The following is a 20,724-nucleotide window of genomic DNA, read 5'->3' on the forward strand; positions in this document are numbered from 1 at the left end:
TCCATTCTCTCAGTATTCCCACCTATCGGCAACAGGTGTCAGAAAAAGGTGAGATGAACTTTTTATGGCCACATTAAAGGTTCATTAAATCATGAATGAGCAACATTCCACAGCTACAGAGATATACTGAAAGTTAAGTATTTTATGGAAGTTCAAGTATTGAGTAAGTGAGGATTACATTGAGTAGTGTAGAATTGAGAGTAGCAGAAGAGCAGTGAGTTAGTATTTCTGTTTAGTGATCATGATAATGGGTGTAGAGGCCATTCCCAGTTATATTGCTATGGTGAAGAAAAGGAGCTCCGGGACTACAGGGGAGGCTCATGAGTTACAGCATGGCTTAATGCAATAGTCAGCGAGTGGGAAGGGGACTGAGAGCAGCCTCAGTTCTCTAGGGAGGTCACGATTGAAGTCTCTCACCTAGTCTATGAAGATCTGAAGGGACAGTTAACCATTTGCAGTACACTTCCACTCACAGATGGGACAGACAGTAGTTGAAGGAAAGGGTGGGTGGGGAGCCTGGTTTGCCGTACGCTTCTTCCGCTGTCTGCGCTTGATTTCTGCATGCTCTTGGCGACAAGACTCAAAGTGCTCAGCGCCCTCCCAGATGTTCTTCTTCAATTTTGGGCGGCCTTGGGCCAGGGATTCGCAGGTGCCGGTGGGAATGTTGCACTTTATCAAGGAGGCTTTGAGAGTGTCCTGGAAACGTTTCCTCTGCCCACTTGGGGCTCGCTTGCCGTGTAGGAGTTCCGAGTAAAGCGTTTGCTTAGGGAGTCTTGTGTCGGGCATGTGGACGATGTGGCCCGTCCAACAGAGCTGGTCAAGCGTGGTCAGTGCCTTGATGCTGGTGATGTAGGATCTTGCGGAGGCACTTCTCCAGCGCTTTGAGGTGTCTGCTATATATGGTCCACATCCCTGAGTCATATAGGAGGGCGGGAATCACTACTGCCCTGTAGACCATAAGCTTGGTGCCAGATTTGAGGTCCTGGTCTTCAAACACTCTCTTCCTCAGGTGACTGAAGGCTGCGTTGACAGACTGGAGGCGGTATTGGACCTCGTCATCAATGTTTGCCCTTGCTGATCGTAGGCTCGCGAGGAATGGAAAATGGTTCACGTTGTCCAAGGCCGTGCCATGATATTGATGACTGGGGCAGTGCTGTGAGGCGGGGTCAGGTTGGTAGAGGACCTTTGTCTTACGGCTGTTTAGTTTAAGGCCCGTGCTTTTGTACGCCTCGGTGAAGGTGTTGACGATGGTTTCGAGTTCGGCCCCTGAGTGTGCGCAGACGCAAGCGTCATCCGCATACTGTTGTTCGATGACAGAGGATGGGACGGCCGTGGATCTAGCCTGGAGGCGGCAAAGGTCGAACAGTACTCCAGGTGTGGTCTCACCAAAGCCCTTGCAATTGTAGCAAGACTTCCTTACTCTTGTACTCCAACCCCCTTGCAATAAAGGCCAACATGCCATTTGCTTTCCTAATTGCTTGCTGTACCTGCATGCTAACTCTCTATGTTTCCTGTACGAACACTACCTAAATCTATCTGAACACCAACATTTAATCGGATCTCACCTTTCTGTTTTTCCATTCTTCCTACCAATGTGAATAAACTCACATTTCCCCACATTATTCTCCATCTGCCACCTCATTGCCCACACATTTAACCTGTCTATATCCATTGCAGGCTCTTTGTGTCCTCCTCACAGCTTACTCTCCCATCTAACTTTGTATCATCAGCAAACTTTGATACATCACACTTGATCCCTTCATCTAATTCAATAATATAAATTTTAAATAGCTGAGGCCCAAACACTGATCCTAATAAATTTGTTAAACACAATTTCCTCTTCATAAAATCATGTTAACTCTGCCTTTTTCTAAAAGCCCTGTTACCACTTCCTAAATAATGGATTCCAGCATTTTCCCGGCGACTGACATCAGACTAATTGGCCTGTGGGTCCCTGTTTTCTCTCTCCCTCCTTTCTTGAACACTGGTGTTAGATTTGCTACCTTCCAAGCTGGGACCATCTAGAATCTAGGGAATTTTGGAAAATCACAACCAATGCATCCACTATCTCTGCAGGCACCTCTTTAGATGTGGCCATTAAGTCTAGGGGATTTGTTGGCTTTTATTCCCATTAATTTCTCAAGTACTTTTTCTCTACTGATATTAATTACTTTAAGTTCCTCACTCTGATTAGTCCCTTGGTTCCCCACTACTTTTGGTTTTCTTTTCATGTCTTCTCTTGTCTCAGCTTCTAAGGAACAATGCTCACTTTTGCTACTCTCTTTCTTTTTACATACTTGTAGAAGCTCTTACAATCTGTTTTTTATATTACTTGCTAGTTTACTCTCATATTCTATTTTCTCCCTTTTTAGCAATTTTTTGGTCATCCTTTGCTGGTTTCTAAAGCTCTCCCAATCCTCAGGCTTACTACTTTTTTTCACAATATTATAAGCAGTCGGGAAAAATTGGAAGATCCTGTTGAATTTAAAGGATTGAAAGGCTGACCGGCGAATAGGCCTGCAGCACAAGGCTGCAGCTGAGGAGTGTTAGAGGAGGGAGGGACAGATCGTGGATTGTGGGGGGGGCATCGATTGTCGAGCCCAGAGGGATTAGGGAGGAGGGGAAGAGATCGCGGGGGCCCATGGAGGACATCGCACGCTGTGGAGGACATTGGGAGGGCATTGGATCATTGGGGTGAGGGGTTGTGGGGATGGGGGGGTTCAATTGTTGGGGATGTTAACAAGGTAGTTTGGTGGGCTGCGGGGGAAGCTCTCCTGCTCCTCATGGCCCACAAGCAGTGCAGTCTGCACCTCCCTTCAGCTGCTGGGTTTCCTGAGGCCTGGGAAACCTGGCCGGCCAGTGTTAAAGCTGGAAGAGATAGAAAATCTTAGACACACAGCTTCATTAAAGTATTTCAATGAGGGACCCACCTCTTGAGAATGGGTTGGTCATCCATCCCCCACATCCCCCACCCTGTCCCACCTCCGTTAAAACTGGAATCGGGCGGGTTCGAGGCGGATTGGGTTCGGGTTTGAAATGTTTAACATTTTAACTTACAACCGAAGCCAAGCCCACACATTCCTGGGGGATAAAATTACTGAGTAACTATTTGTACTAACCGTTGCTGCACATGCGTCCATCCCCCAGCACAATTTCTACTAACGATTTTCTGCGCATACGTCTTCTTTCAGTTACCACCATCCCCCCCCCCCCCCCCCGCGTCTCTGACACATGAAACCGGAACCGGAAGTGGGGTCCCGAACACCACCTTGTCTGACTGAACCACTAGCCACCCGCAGCCCAGAGCCACCGGCAATGCCGAACCTCGAGCCCTGAGCCTCCGGTAACGGCGAGCCCCGAGCCCCCAACCAGGCCCTGAGACCCGAGCCACCCACAGCACTGGGGTCCGAGCCTTGCGCCTCTGACCAGGCACCCAGCCAAAGCCTCCGTCCGAGCCCCGACGAGGGAGGAGAGCGGCTGCAGCGGCGGGGGGGAGAGGGACGGCGGGGGGGAGTGTGCCGGCGGGTGGAGGGAAAGAGAGAGAGCCTTTGGGGGAAGAAAGAGAGAGCTTTAGAGGGGGAGAGAGAGAGCCTTCGGGGGGGGAGAGAGAGCCTTCGGGGAGGGGGGGGAGAGAGAGAGAGTTTTCGGGGGGGAGAGAGAGAGAGAGAGAGAGACTTCGGGGGGGCACGGGGGGAGAGAGAGTCTTCGGGAGGGGGAGAGACAGAGAGCCTTCGGGGGGGGGTAGGGGGAGAGAGAACCTTCGGGGGGGAGAGAGAGAGAGCCTTTGGGAGGGAGAGAGAGAGAGCCTTTGGCGGGGGCGGGGGAGAGAGAGCCTTCGGGGGGGAGAAGAGAGCCTTTGCGGGGAGAGAGAGGGAGAGAGTGAGAGAGAGAGCCTTCGGGGGAGGAGAGAGAGCCTTCGGCGGGGGGGGAGCGAGAGAGAGAGAGAGCTTCGGGGGGGAGAGAGAGCCTTTGCGGGGAGAGAGAGGGAGAGAGTGAGAGAGAGAGCCTTCGGGGGAGGAGAGAGAGCCTTCGGCGGGGGGGGAGCGAGAGAGAGAGAGAGCTTCGGGGGGGAGAGAGAGCCTTCGGGAGGGAGTGTGAGAGCCTTCGGCGGGGGAGAGAGAGAGCCTTTGGGGTGAGAGAGAGAGAGCCTTTGGGGAGGAGAGAGAGACACACTGAAGGAATGCAAAATTCACAAGATACCCCCCGCTGTGGTTGGGCTTATTCGAAAGGAAATTTAATTTGGGACTATCTACCGAAAAGTTTGGAATTCTAAAGTGCTTATGGAAGAAACTATGAACGTTAATAGAATTATGAACTTTTACAAGACAAATTCAAGGCTGTGGGCGGACCTAAAGAACCCACAGGAGACACCCTGATTAATGGGTCTGCCTAGGTGTTGGAACTGAAGTAACTTTTTCTGGAGAAGTGAGTAGTCAAGAATCGTTCTCCACAAGGAACATTAACATTACAAAATAGCTACTCATCAACATGGGTCTGGACAACCATTTCAGCATATACATCACAAAGAGACCCAATCCAGCCTGTATGCGAAAGACTAAGCACAAAAGAACATTGCAATTACCAGACTAATATTTCCATCAGGAAACAGTTTTCGAACATCAACCCACCCAAGACATATCAACTTTTAACGAGCCCGACAAAATATTACAAAGAAGAACTAAGCCCGCCAAAATTATACAAAAGATTTTGAAGAGATTTGGCGCTAAGATTAGAACCACTGAAATCGTATAACTGGCCACTGTTTTCAACAGAGGTTAGAGGTGGTTGCTAGGTAGCTACAAGGCTGCTACCACCTCAGATGACACTTCGACTGACCACACTATGCTGTGTCATCAAGACAAGGAGAGAAACGAACGCAACAGTTGTAAACTAATTTCTCCAGTCTCAAAGTCCTGAAGTCCTGAAGGAAGGAAGAACATCACCATTGCAGCAGCGACCGACCACAAGGGAACAAAAACGCGATCTACTGTTAACTATCAAAAGGATTGGTGAGCATAAGTCCCTGCCTGCCCTGGAGTCTAACCTAGCTAGAATTAGGTATTGGGAAGTGGGAGGTGTAATTTACTGTAACCCCCTTTGAATGTGTAGTGCACGGTTCTTTATTAGAGTGGTTATAAGTTTGACCTTGTACCTTTCTTTGTACTGTCCTTTATTTGAGTGATTGTAAGTTTGGCCGTGTATTTTCTCACTAGAGAAATAAGCCTGTATTACCTTGACTGTATAAAAACATCAAACCAGTGTCCTTTGCACTTTTGTCACACCCCCCAAATAAATCCAGAGTACAGAACCCAAGGGAGAGGGAGCGATTTGAACCGCTCAAGTTGGTCAGAAGGGAATCTGACCCCCTCATAGAGACCAATCCCCCCCCCCCCCCCCGCCGCCCCTTACAAAATGGTGACCGTGGCAGGACTCTGGGACATGGGGTGTGATGTGGAGAGTGCTGGTTTGGGGCAAAGAACCAAAATGGAAGAGAGGATTTCCTCCTATGTGTATAAGAAAGTGAATGTAACTAAAGATTGGGTGCTTCGTCTATTGCGCGCTGAGCGTCCAGCTGACACTGCAGCCCAGTGGACAGCAAGCAAAGATCACAAAGAAGTAGTAGAGAAGGTAATCTGGTTGGTCTGTCTACAGCGACGGGTCCAACTCCTGGATAGAATGAATGAAACATTACAGGCAGAGTTATGGGAATGCGCAGAGAACGATCAGGAAAGGGTTATGTCAGAAGAAAGATTATCAGGAGAACTCCGTAAGCTAAAAGGACCCAAATAATGGAAAGGTTTAAAAACAGTCAGGACTATTTTCAATGTCAGGTTACCGAGGCCAAAAGTAATGAAAAGTTACTGAGGGAGGAAAGCACTCGCCTCACCCTTCAAGTAAAAGAGCTCCAGGAAAGATTAAAAGATGTGCAAGCAACGTATAAAGTAGCGAGCACTAATGGGTTTGAATCGGGAGATTACGATCCCTGCCAGCAACAAATTAAAAGTTTAAACCTTGCTCTGTTCAAGGCAAAAGGCATGGTATGCCTAATAAGCCCGGGTACGCCCCAGGTAAACCTGGAAGAGAAGGATGAAACTACCCGGCCACTACCTCTGGCATCGGTGACTACACCGGTGCAGCAGCAGGAGGGGCAAGTCAGTGGCGGGGCAGACAGGATAGTGAACCACCACCACCTGTGGCACCGTGTTTCAGCTCGGCTTGGCCGCAGGGAAGAGAGGGCGGCGAGCCAGAACAGGGAGAGCCAGAACCAGGGCCAATGTGTCCGGTCCGGCAACAGAAGTTTGGCCCACCCACCCTTAACGGGAGTCCAGGGCGCCTGGAAAGTCAGTTTGTGGCCCCCAACACTCCCCACCAGCTTAGGGCTATGATAAGCCACCTGGGAAAGCTAGCTCCACAGGGAGACCCCTCGGTTCACTTTGTGGAAGTGGAACAGGCAGGGGATATTAATGGGTGCGATGATGCAGAAATGGCAAAGATGCTTCTTCTATCCCTAGACAGCAAACTGTACCAGTCTCTTTCTACTGAGAGCAACAGAGGACAGAAAACACTTGCTGCCATCCAAAAGTACATTCTAGAAGCTATGGGCTGCAGTGACGGGAGTCCCTTCTCTAGAGTACAGAAAACAGTGCAGCTCACAGGAGAAACCCCACAGGCTTTCGCAGACCGACTGTGGCCGGTTTACAAAAGCGCCCGTAGTGGGAACATAGACAGAGATAACTTAAACCCGGATGAATTAGCACACTGGTTCTGAAGCCTGGTAGCTAACAGTTTACCCAGAATAAGAACCAAGGCTGAGGTCTGGTTCGACACCAGAGACCCCCAAGCCACAGAACAGGGAGTGCTTAGGCAGTTGACCCTAGCTTACAGAGGGACAGAAGAGCACCCACAAAAGGGAAGGGTTCACGAAATCCGACCGAACCAAGACAAGAGGGAATGGTGCCACGAGAGGGGCAACCCCTCCGATACAAAACATACCTGCTTCGGGTGCAGAAAGAGTGGCCACTGGAGAAGGGATTGTAAAAATCCTTGGAAGAATATCGCAGGAAAGAATTCTCTAACCCCTGCCCAAAAGACCAATACAGATAAGCCAGTCCCTCCCCACTCATTTGATATCTTTTTAACTGCGCTCCGAGCCATGTTAGATGGCCCTGGGAAGGTAGCCACCACCACCAGTACCGAAATCCCATCTGCCCCTCCCAACCAAAACCGTGACTAGGATAAGCGCAGCTTGTCCACCTGTGTGCCCTCGAGCATGATGCATGGGGGAGACCAACCGTACAGATGGAAGTGGAAAAGGTGAAAGGGACTTACCTGCTGGACATCAGTGCCTCAAGCACCCTTGTCTATGCAGCTAACCCCACCATCTCACCTCTATCTAACGGGGTCCCCTACAGCTTGGTGGGTTTCACAGTCACTGAACAGACTGGCTCATTCTCCATTCCACTCTCCATTCATTTAGGTACACTCCACACTAAATGGACTTGTGTCCTGATGAAGTGGGAGCAGGAAGGAAGAGGGATCCTGGGGGCTGACTTCATCTTAGGCCACGGGATCCTAGTGGATTTAAGAAACCTCTAGCTTTGGGGTCAGCATGTATGGGACAGGAGAGTGAGGTGATGGTTATCCTGGGAAAACAGGGAAAAGGGACAGTGTGCACCCTGAAACCAAAGGAGGGTTATGACCACGAATCACTGGTCAGTAACACCCCTGTAGAATATCAAGAATATGTGAGGAAAAACCTTGCAGCTTTTGCCACTCGCAAACACGACTGTGGGAGAATAAACGGGGTCGAGGTTAGCATAGATGGGGACTCCATGACCCGACCACAGAAATAGTACAACTTCCCCAGGGAGGCGGAGGCAGACATGGAAACAGCCTTGGGTTCGCTGGTTAAACAGTGGGTATTGAGACCGATAGCAACCCACGTGAACTTTCCATTGTGGCCAGTTAAGAAACCGGACAACTCCTGGAGAATCATGGTGGACAATCGAGTACTCAACCGTAACATCCCCGTCTGTGCACCCACCGTTGCTGCTGTCACCGACCTCATTGGAAGTATCCCAGCCTCTGCGACCACCTTCACGGTGCTGGATATTTCCAACGGGTTCTGGTCCATACCTTTAAGAAGGGAAGATCAGTACAAGTTTGCTTTTACCTTTAAAGGGTAGCAATATACTTGGAACTGTCTCCCTCAGGGCTTCCACAACAGCTCCAGTATTTTCCATCAGTGTATGGTCAACTGTTTAAAGAGCTTCAGCAGACCCCAGCAATTAGTACAGTATGTGGATGACCTGCTCCTGTTCACCGATGAGGGGGAGGAGCATGGCCCACTGCTGGCTGAACTGCCGGAGCTGCTGAAAGAAGAGGGATTTAAAGTAAACCCCAAGAAGGCACAGATCGGCCTGAAGGAAATAAAATTCCTGGGACTGACTGTGCACGCTGGGAAAAGAGCCATAGACAAAGCTAGAAGGGAGGTAGTGCAGAAGTTACCCGTCCCCAACACAGTAACAGGAGTAAGATCTTTTGTAGGGCTGACCGGGTACTGCAGAGATTTCATTGAGGATTAAGCAGCCACCGTAGCCCCTCTGCTCCGACTCCTACACAAGGGAGTGGAGTGGGAATGGGACAAAGGTTGCGAGGCAGCATTTATCCAACTCAAGAAAGACCTGCAGACCGTGCCAGCTCGAGGGGCCATAGAGGGGGGGGTAAAGAGTTTTTCCTGGAGGTAGCAGCCAGTGGGGACAGCCTGAGTGCAGTACTGCTCCAAGAGCGTCACGGCCGGCTGAGACCAGTGGTCTATTCTTCCAGGATACTCACGGACGTGGAGAAGGGATACTTCAACTGTGAGCGGCACCTCCTAGCCACTCACTGTGTCATGTATTCAACTGTCATTGTAACCCATGTATAAGCTGACCTAAGTTGTATACCTTGAGAACACTGACCACAGGGGGTGAACTTGTGGGAGACACTCCTAACCTGGACTTTCCGGCATAAAAGGGGAAGCTCCACCCACTGTCTGCCGCTTGAGGTCTTGGTAATAAAGGTAACTGGTCACAGAGTGATCTTTTCTCAAGTATGGGCCTCGTGTGCATTTATACTGTATAGTAAGGACATATTACACTGGGCTGTGAAACGATCACTGATCTTCACAGGGGGGGTCCCCTATCACACTCCTTACCCACCTTACGCCCACCCAAATGCTCCTGGACGGGAGAATTAAGGACGGGACAGTGAGCAGTTCCCGCATTGCTCGCTGAACCCTGTTCCTCTCTCAAATGGACCTACGGGTAAAGAGTCTCTGCGAGCCAAGACTCGCAGCCAGCATGATTTATCCAGGGACAGCCCACCGGTGTTCCATAGAAGTAGTATTGGAAATTAACATAAGCTTTCAAGCTGGGATACACCCCACAGGCCGAGAGATCTATGTGGATGGTTCAAGCACGGTATCTGCAGGTGAACGACTCACAGGCTGCGGAGTTTATGACCCCGAGGCAGGCATTGCCCTGGCGATTAAACTCCCCAGTACTATGAGCGCCCAGCACGCTGAACTCTCTGCGGTGGTGTATGTAGTCACACACCCCGAAGAATTCCCTCCCCCATACACGATTTGCTCGGACAGTATGTTCACATGCAATTCGTGTACGGAGTACCTGGCTATCTGGTCTCGCCGCGGATACACATCCGCAGACAGGAGACCCCTGGCAATTAAGCCCCTACTGGAAAAGATCATGAAAGCCGTAGGGGAGGAAGGGAATATCTACATACATAAGGTGAAGGCACATTCCACCACAGAACCCCGTAGCGAGGGAAACCAGCAGGCTGACATGTTAGCCAAGCAGGGGGCCCGCACAGGCAAGCTCTGGGATCCGTACAACTCAGGACCCATAGCAGCAGTCAGGGCAGGATAGGGACGGCAGGGAAGGTAGGGATAGCTTTGCCCCCGGACCTAAAAATGGTCCAGACCCAAGACCCCATCCTCAAAACTGTCCTGAGCACGCTAGCAAAAGGGGAAAGAGTAGATGGCCCATACGGCACCGCAGCAATTGCCATTAAAAAAGGCATGCTGTTCAGGGGGGAACAATGGGTAGTACCACAACAACACCGGAGGGAATTCCTCCAACTGGTCCATGAGGGTCCAGGAGCAAGACACCCCGAACCTGAGACCACTTGGCAACGAGTGGAACAGGCAAGGTGGTGGCCAGGACTCAGGGAAGATGTCCGCGAGTTCTGTGTTGGCTGTCTGGTGTGCGCGGCCAACAACCCCGACCCCCAGAAAAGAAAGGTGTCTATGGGACATATCAGGAGGGTAGAGGGACCTTGGCAGTCAATCCAAATCGATCACATCAGGCCCCTACCCACTGCCCATGGAGGTTACAAGTACTGTCTAGTATTAGTGGATGTATTGACCAAATGGGTGGAAGCCTTCCCATGCTGAACAGCCACTGCCCTGGGAACAGCTAGGATCCTGGTCAGAGAAGTGTTCTCCCGATGGGGACTACCACAATACATGGAGTCTGACCAAGGGAGTCACTTCACCGGGCAGGTGATGCAGGAGACCCTTAAGGTACTCGGCATCAGAGGAAAATGGCATGTCACCCACAATCCACAGTCATCCGGGCCTGTGGAGCATTTAAACTGTACCATCAAAGAAAGGCTGCTAAAGACAGGGACCCCCAGCCAACAACCCCCGACTGTGGAGATCCCACAGGGGACGTGGCAGACCCACAGACTGCACCTCGACGGGCGGTGGACTGTGTTACCGGAGGAGCTGTCCCCACAATCATTTGGGACTCGGACGCACTTCCAGCAGCTGGAGCCTTAAGAAGGACTCCCCGCACACCACGTCCCAAGACACCGTGGTCACCAGCGCTCCAATTTGAATGGTTCAGCCCCGGGAGAGGGACCAGCCGCAAGAAGGCACCCAAGGTCAGAGACCAGCCCGCGAGCAGGGTCACCCAGCCGGTAGCCTCGGGCAACGAGGGATCCCCAGAAGAGATAGTGGTGGAACAGCCACCAAGTGAGAGTCCCCAACCCGTAGCCCTCGACCAGGCAGAACCTCCAGGGGAAGAAATGAACCAGGCAGCCACTCCCAAAGGAGCGGTGTGCTGCAGCACCGGAGGGGACATTCCCCCGATAGTGTGGGACTCAAACCCACGTCCGATCAGGGTACTTAAGGTTAGACGGTGCAGACCGATCTATCACCTACCTCGTTGGACACCCAGCGGGAGAAGAAGAAAAAGAGAAGGCAGGAATTAACCTGGCCACCCAGAGTCGGGTGGCAGATGTACATATATAGCGATGTGAATTTAAGTATGTTTAGTGAATAAGTTTAGAATAGTGTAAGATTTATCTGTGTAATGATAAGTATATATGTAATAGTTACCGGGATAAGGAAAAAAATCTACCTGCGCAGCTGTTGAAAGAGGCACAGGCCAGGTAATCCCTGGGAGTAAGAAGAATCTACCGGTATGGCTATTAAGGAAGCACCGGTAAGATAACAAGCAAAACGACTGTGAGATAAAAGTAAAAGCAATCAGTCCACAATGAACTGAATAAGACAGCCAGTCAATTAAAAACTATGAGCCCAATTTGGAACTCGGTCACCTTTGTCAAGCCAGAGAGCTTTCTCAGGGCTAGACAATCTGTTTTATGTGCCCCGACAGGAAAGAGGACAGCACGAGAAGGATCCTGTTCCTGCTCGCCCTGATAAGGATGAGCAGCAGTGACCGAGAAGACGTGGAAGAATCCCTCATTTACGGGTGTTCAGGAGGGAGAGCACCGATCGTAACCGCCGGGGGTGGCCCCCGAGACGTGGAAGAACTCGCCGTTTACGCCCACAAGGGAAGCTGGCCAGAATTCTGCCCGCTACTCCAGCCAGGAAGCCTTCACCTACAGGGAGGCCTCAGTTCCATGCCCCCGGATACGGATCATCGCTGCCCGAGTCAGTGTTACAGAGGGAAATGTGTATGTTTGAATTGCAAAGAAAACATTCCCCTGGGAAGATGTTGGTGGCTCAGAAAACTCAGCAATGACGCATTGGACCAGGAATCGGACTGGGAAAGACTCGATAATGATACGTACCGCACCATCACGGGGACACGGGGAGGAGTAACAGTGTGTTGGGACAAATGGTGGGAATCCGAACAAGGAATTTATGTTTGCATGTGAGGATCAGAGAGCATTTGTTCCGCAGGCATACCGATCGCCTTCGCCAGGCAATGGCAAGATGAAGGGGAATGGATGGGGTGAGATTCCAGCCTACACGGGTGCGCGGTCCCACACTCCCCACTCCCAATTAATGCCACCGAACTAAGAGCACACATTAAGAAACCCCTGCCCACAACCCCGCCAATATGCACTGTAATAGAAAGGTGTCCTACCACCACCAGGGGACCAGGGAACGGATTAGTATTGGTACCGACCGAAAAGGTGTTATATCAGGGGGCACATTATGCAGTAGCTTCAGTAATACTAAATCTTACTGAGGTACACCTACCTGCATGGTGTCCAAAGGAAACAGAGCTGCTATACCAGGCCCTACTTAGAGACATGTTCAAGAAATTTCATGAGTTAGACTTTGGAAATGTAGACAAAGCAGACCTATACACCCTAAACGCTCGGGAGACCATGGGCTCAGGGAGACCTAGAAGGGGAATCATAAGCAACGTTTTCACTACCTACAATACAGCATTCTCTGTAATAAATAGCCTAGATGACATAGAACTGCAAACACAGATAAAGAGTTTAAAGACCCAATTGAGAAAAATCCTAAAACAGGACTACACGAGGAACAGGCTATGACTGTCCATTTAAAAGAAATAGTGGCTGAGCTGGAAAAACATGCATAGACAGTAAATACACTCATACGGGAGGATAGAAACGCTTCTGACCAGGCTGCACAGAACGAGGTGTGCGTATTGTATGGGGCATGGTTGTTGGGCGAGGGCCGCAACAACCTGGAGGATTTAAAACAAGGTTTAGTCCCCTCTTGGATCAGAAACAAGCACCTCGCAGCCCTCCACCCGTACAGCAATTCACTAAGCCCGTGCCAGCTCCACCTAGACTCTGAAGCCTACCCTGTCCCAGTAGACTGTGGGAAATCTAACCACACTATTATGGAGATAGTACTAAGGATGCCGGTCATGGGTGGGACAGCCCGACCTGCACCGGTATACCGGGTGGAGAACATTGGAGTTATTCAGGGAGATGCACGCATTCGTTTCCCAGCGGTCCCACCGTATGTTATAAAGTGGGAGCACGCTGTAACGGGTACTGACCTCTCCGGGTGCCAGAGCCAGGGTGCACACGTAATACTGTGTCCCCAGTACTTGAGTGCCCATTCCAAGTCACAGTGTGGGTCTAAAGCTGCTGGTGCACAGCCCATTAACTGCACCATGGAGGTAATGGCACAAGACCAAGTCCCTCCACAGGTAGCACACATAGGGGCTGGGACATATGTCACCACCAGTGTACCCCACTACCAACATGGACACTTCTGGTGTCCAGTAAGTGACAGCAGTTTTTGCTTCAAACCTGAGGCATCAGTTCAAGTGGCTCAGGAACGGATTGTCCCCATTCCTGAACCCTCCACTATCTACCTAACCGTGAAGGAAAACATTACAAACCTGCAGGATTATGTTGTACATTTTGGCTATGCAATTCCCTCTCTACCTGAACATCTTATCGCTCTGCTAAAAGCTGTAATTATCTCACAAAAACACATCTATACTCTAGAACAGAAAACCATTGAGATAGGGAAAAGATTCTTGAGACCACCATTCCGCCTTGGTGGGACCTTTTCAGAAATATCGAGGTGCCAGTCTGGATCCGAATCGCTTCTCAACTCGCGATTATTCTTTACTTATGGTGTCTCACTTGCCGAGTGAAATGCAGAGGCCGTCAGGTCAGGCACCGAAGGGTGCTATACGCTCCTTGGCCGAACTTGGGAATCGCACAGGAAGGGGTGATAATATACTACCATGTTTAATTTGTGTTTGATTTTACCTGCTGTAAACCACAACATCGCGAGTGTTGTGTTACTTAAATGTTTTGACTATGTACCTTTATTTTACTGAACTTAAAACGTGTTTGACTATGGACCTTCATGCTATTTGAGAATGTGTTACTATGTGTTTTTATTTTACTTTTCTTAAACTTGTGCATGACTATATACCATCATTTTACTGTGAAAACCGAGTAAAAGAGGGACATCATACCCCCTCTATGCTATAACCGAATTGTAATGACTATTCACCTGTATATTGCATTGCATTTCAACGGGGGATGCAGGGTAATATTTAGACAGTATAAATGCAGGGAAGGTTGACTCTCGGGAGCAGGAATTTTGCTTACCTTGATTGACACTCAAGAGGGGGGAATGAAGGAATGCAAAATTCACAAGAAACCCCCCCCTGTGTTTGGGTTCATTCGAAAGGAAATTTAATTGGGACTATCTACCAAAAAGTTTGGAACTCTAAAGTGCTCATGGAAGAAACTACGAACTTTAATAGAATTATGAACTTTTACAAGACAAATTCAAGGCTGTGGGTGGACCTAAAGAACCCACATTAATGGGTCTGCCTAGGTGTTGGAACTGAAGTAACTTTGTCTGGAGAATTGAGTAACCAAGAATCTTTCTCCACAAGGAACATTAACATTGCAAAATAGCTACTCATCAACATGGGTCTGGACAACCATTTCAGCATATACATCACAAAGAGACCCAATCCAGTCTGTATGCGAAAGACTAAGCACAAAAGGACATTGCAATTACCAACCTAATATTTCCATCAGGAAACAGTTTTCGAACATCAACCCACCCATGACATATCAACTTTATGAGCCCGACAAAATATTACAAAGAAAAACCAAGCCCGCCAAAATTATACAAAGGATTTTGAAGAGATTTGGCGCTAAGATTAGAACCACTGAAATCGTATAACTGGCCACTATTTTCAACAGCGGTTAGAGGTGGTTGCTAGGTAGCTACAAGGCTGCTACCACCTCAGATGACACTTTGACTGACCACACTATGCTGTGTCATCAAGACAAGGAGAGAAACCAACACGACAGTTGTAAACTAACTTCTCCAGCCTCAAAGTCCTGAAGTCCTGAAGAAAGGAAGAACATCACCATTGCAGCAGCGACCGACCACAGTCAACGTGGTATCAAGGGAACAAAAACGCGATCTACCGTTAACTGTCAAAAGGGTTGGTGAGCATAAGTCCCTGCCTGCCCTGGAGTCTAACCTAGCTAGAATTAGGTATTGGGAGGTGGAAGGTATAATTTACTGTAACCCCCTTTGAATGTGTACTGCACGGTTCTTTATTAGAGTGGTTATAAGTTTGACCTTGTACCCTTCCTTGTACTGTCCTTTATTAAAATGATTGTAAGCTTGGCCGTGTATTTTTTTACTAGAGAAATAAGCTTGTATTTTCTTGACTGTAATAAAAACAAAGTTCTTTGCATCAAACCAGTGTCCTTTGCACTTTTGTCACACCCCCCCGCAAATAAATCCAGCGTACAGAACCCAAGGGAGTGGGAGCAATTTGAACCGCTCAAGTTGGTCAGAAGGGAACCTGACCCCCTCATAGAGACCACCCGCCTTACAACACGGGAGGGGGGGGCGGCAGGAAAGAGAAAGATGGGGTGGGGAAAGAGAGAGGCAGGGTGGGGGGTAGAGAGAGACACAGGTGGGGGAGATCGGAGGGGAGAGAGGAAATTCAGGGAAGATGGATCATGTTCAGAAATCCAGAAGTCACGACACTGTCACTACTCACTTCATGCCCCATAAACCTGTTAACAATCCCCACACATTGCCCCATCTATTGCAGGGGACGGGGAGGCTGGGTAAGGTCTAATGCACGTGCATTTGGGTAAGGTACTTTGGCTGGGGGAGAGATGCACTTGCGCTGGTGTGAGGGACTTTGGCCAGGGGAGGGATGTGTCCTCTCTATGTTCGAGATGTGTCCTTTCTGACTTCTGAAGTCAAAATGGATAATTTTACAATGTGCAAAGTTAGGCTGGACGGTTCCATATACACATTCCAGAGAAACTTTAATGTGTGGCTTATCCTCCAAGGGGACCAATGAGCAATAAGTCATGTGATAATGAAGAGCCAATCAGAGAAACGGCTGCCATTCAGTTAGTACAAATAAACGCATCCTTAAAATTACCTCCTTTGTGTCTAATATCGTTCTTGTAAATAATCTCGCTATTAATTTTAGCCTAAACATAGAAGTTTGCTATTATAGTATTTATTGCCTTTCAAAGAAGATAAAAGAACACAAGTACCCCTAGTACTTGTAAAATCATATTGATCTTGTGCTGAATAACTTACCCATGACCATAGATAAAGCAGTTCACTTTGCAAAAGACTTGCATTGTAATTAACAATTACATTCTGAAGAAGCAGTGCTTCCTCCATAACATTGCCTGTCTCCGCCCTTGCCTCAGTTCATCTGCTGCTGAAAGCCCTCATCCATGCCTTTGTTACCTCTTTACCTGACTATTCCAACACACTCCTGGCTGGCTTCCCACATTCTGCTCCATGTAAACTTGTGGGCATCCAAATATTGGCTGCCCGTTTCCTAAATCACACTAAGTCCTGTTCGCCCATTACCCCTGTGCTTGCTGACCTACATCGCCATCCAGTTAAACAACGCCCTGATTTCAAAATTCTTACTCTTATTTTCAAATCTCTCCCTATCTCTGCAATCTCCTTCAGTCCCACAACCCTCCGAGATATCTGCTCTCTGCAAATTCTGCCCTCTTGAGCATCCCTGATTATAATCGCTCAACCAATGGTGGTCGTGCCTTCAGCTGCCTTGGCCCTACCTCCGGAGCTCCCTACCTAAACCTTTCTGCTTCTCAACATCTCTTTCCCCCTTTCAGATGCTCCTTAAAATGTATCTCTTTGACCAAGCTTTTGGTTAACTGCCCTAATTTCTTTCATGGCCCGGGGTCAAATGTTTATCTTAGAATACTCCTGTGAAGCGACTTGGGACGTTTTACTACATTAAAGGTGCTATATTAGTACAAGTTGTTGTTGTTGTTGCTGCATTTCGCAATAGAGTAAATGATCTTGGTTGGATATGACAAATCCTACTTTACTGTAACTGTGCCAATCTTCTGTGCTTTCAAACTCTGGCCTGGATTTGGACAAAAAAGCTGGAGTGTAGAGTTTGAACTCAGCCTCGTCCAGAGAGTGACATCCAGCCTCCACTGACATGTCAATTTGCTTGCCCTCCATGATCACAATTTTCGTAGGGCGACAAACCACATAGTAACTGAGCTGTTTACAGTCAGGAAGAAGAGAAAATTGGCAGAACGCATCACTCAGAGTAATAAGTCATGGTTGCATTGATTGTGACGATGACCATGGCACAGAATATCTCACTTTGTTTGTTTGAAGAAAGAAACACAGTGAAACAATGCACGCAGTGGCAAACTTTGAAAGGACTTTGTCATTTTCAGCAACCTGCCCTCATTCTGGCTGGGCTCAGCTGGCGAAACATTCGTCGGTAATTGAACATGTCGGGGGTTACATTGGGTCGCATAATGCCCGTTTGTTAGGCACCATGTGATCTCCTTAGTCCCCAAAATGGTGGGCAGGAAGCATGCACTTTGGCAGAAAAAAAATCAAAGAGCAAGTTATTATTTAAATGGAGAAAGATTGCAAAGTGCTGCAGTACAGCAGGACCTCGGGGTACTTGTGCATGAAACACAAAAGGATAGTTTGTAGGTACAGCAAGTGATCAGAAAGACCAATGGAACCTTGGCCTTTATAAGAACATAAGAACATAAGAATTAGGAACAGGAGTAGGCCATCTAGCCCCTCGAGCCTGCTCCGCCATTCAAAAAGATCATGGCTGATCTGGCCGTGGACTCAGCTCCACTTACTCGCCCGCTCCCCGTAACCCTTAATTCCCTTATTGGTTAAAAATCTATCTATCTGTGATTTGAATACATTCAATGAGCTAGCCTCAACTGCTTCCTTGGGCAGAGAATTCCACAGATTCACAACCCTCTGGGAGAAGAAATTCCTTCTCAACTCGGTTTTAAATTGGCTCCCCCGTATTTTGAGGCTGTGCCCCCTCGTTCTAGTCTCCCCGACCAGTGGAAACAACCTCTCTGCCTCTATCTTGTCTATCCCTTTCATTATTTTAAATATTTCTATAAGGTCACCCCTCATCCTTCTGAACTCCAACGAGTAAAGAACCAGTCTACTCAATCGATCATCATAAGGTAACCCCCTCATCTCCGGAATCAGCCCAGTGAATCGTCTCTGTACCTCCTCCAAGGCTAGTATATCCTTCCTTAAGTAAGGCAACCAAAACTGCATGCAGTACTCCAGGTGCGGCCTCACCAATACCCTGTACAGTTGCAGCAGGACATCCCTGCTTTTGTACTCCATCCCTCTCATAATGAAGGACAACATTCCATTTGCCTTCCTGATTATCTGCTGCACATGCAAACTAACTTTTTGGGATTCATGCACAAGGACCCCCAGGTCCCTCTGCAATGCAGCATGTTGTAATTTCTCCCCTTTCAAATAATATTCCCTTTTATTGTTTTTTTTCCAAGGTGGATGATCTCACATTTTCCGACATTGTATTCCATCTGCCAAACCTTAGCCCATTTGCTTAACCTATCTAAATCTCTTTGCAGCCTCTCTGTGTCCTCCACACAACCCGCTTTCCCACTAATCTTTGTGTCATCTGCAAATTTTGTTACACTACACTCTGTCCCCTCTTCCAGGTCATCTATGTATATTGTAAACAGTTGTGGTCCCAGCACCGATCCCTGTGGCACACCACTAACCATGATTTCCAACCCAAAAAGGACCCATTTATCCCGACTCTCTGCTTTCTGTTAGCCAGCCAATTCTCGATCCATGCTAATACATTTCCTTTGACTCCACGTACCTTTATCTTCTGCAGTAACCTTTTGTGTGGCACCTTATCGAATGCCTTTTGGAAATCTAAATACATCACATCCATCGGTACACCTCTATCCACCATGCTCGTTATATCCTCAAAGAATTCCAGTAAATTAGTTAAACATGATTTCCCCTTCATGAATCCATGTTGCGTCTGCTTGATTGCACTATTCCTATCGAGATGTCCCACTATTTCTTCCTTAATGATAGCTTCAAGCATTTTCCCCACTACAGATGTTAAACTAACCGGCCTATAGTTACCTGCCTTTTGTCTGCCCCCTTTTTTAAACAGAGGCGTTACATTAGCTGCTTTCCAATCCATTGGTATCCATTGGTATCCATTGGCATCTGCTATAACTTCCGCCATCTCTTTTAATACCCTGGGATGCATTTCATCAGGACCAGGGGACTTGTCTACCTTGAGTCCCATTAGCCTGTCCAGCACTACCTCCCTAGTGATAGTGGTTGTCTCAAGGTCCTCCCTTCCCACATTCCCGTGACCAGCAATTTTTGGCATGGTTTTTGTGTCTTCCACTGTGAAGACCGAAGCAAAATAATTGTTTAAGGTCTCAGCCATTTCCACATTTCCCATTATTAAATCCCCCTTCTCATCTTCTAAGGGACCAACATTTACTTTAGTCACTCTCTTCCGTTTTATATATCTGTAAAAGCTTTTACTATCTATTTTTATGTTTTGCGCAAGTTTACTTTCGTAATCTATCTTTCCTTTCTTTATTGCTTTCTTAGTCATTCTTTGCTGTTGTTTAAAATGTTCCCAATCTTCTAGTTTCCCACTAGCCTTGGCCACTTTATACGCATTGGTTTTTAATTTGATACTCTCCTTTATTTCCTTGGTTATCCACGGCTAGTTATCCCTTCTCTTACCGCCCTTCTTTTTCACTGGAATATATTTTTGTTGCGCACTATGAAAGAGCTCCTTAAAAGTCCTCCACTGTTCCTCAATTGTGCCACCATTTAGTTTGTGTCCCCAGTCTACTTTCGCCAACTCTGCCCTCATCCCACTCTAGTCCGCTTTGTTTAAGCATAGTATGCTCGTTTGAGACACTACTTCCTCACCCTCAATCTGTATTACAAATTCAACCATACTGTGATCACTCATTCCGGGAGGATCTTTTACTTGGAGATCGTTTATTATTCCTATCTCATTACACAGGACCAGATCTAAGATAGCTTGCTCCCTTGTAGGTTCTGTAACATACTGTTCTAAGAAACAATCCCCTATGTATTCTATGAATTCCTCCTCCAGGCTATTCCGTGCGATTTGATTTGACCAATCGATATGTAGGTTAAAATCCCCCATGATTACTGCCATTCCTTTTTCACATGCCTCCATTATTCCCTTGATTATTGCTCGCCCCACCGTGAAGTTATTATTTGGGGGCCTATAAGCTACGCCCACCAGTGACTTTTTCCCCTTACTATCTCTAATCTCCACCCACAGTGAATCAACATTTTGTTCATTAGAGCCAATGTCATATCTCACAACTGCCCTGATATCATCCTTTATTAACAGAGCTACCCCACCTCCTTTCCCTTCTTGTCTATCCTTCCAAATTGTCAGATACCCCTGTATGTTTAATTCCCAGTCTTGGCCACCCTGCAACCACGTTTCTGTAATGGCCACCAAATCATACCCATTTGTAATATTTGTGCCGTCAACTCATTTACTTTATTTCGAATGCTGCGTGCGTTTAGGTAGAGTGTTTTGATACTAGTTTTTAAACCATTATTTTTAGTTTTGACCC

The sequence above is a fragment of the Pristiophorus japonicus genome, chromosome 5 (assembly GCF_044704955.1).
Source record: "Pristiophorus japonicus isolate sPriJap1 chromosome 5, sPriJap1.hap1, whole genome shotgun sequence".
NCBI lineage: Eukaryota > Metazoa > Chordata > Chondrichthyes > Pristiophoridae > Pristiophorus > Pristiophorus japonicus.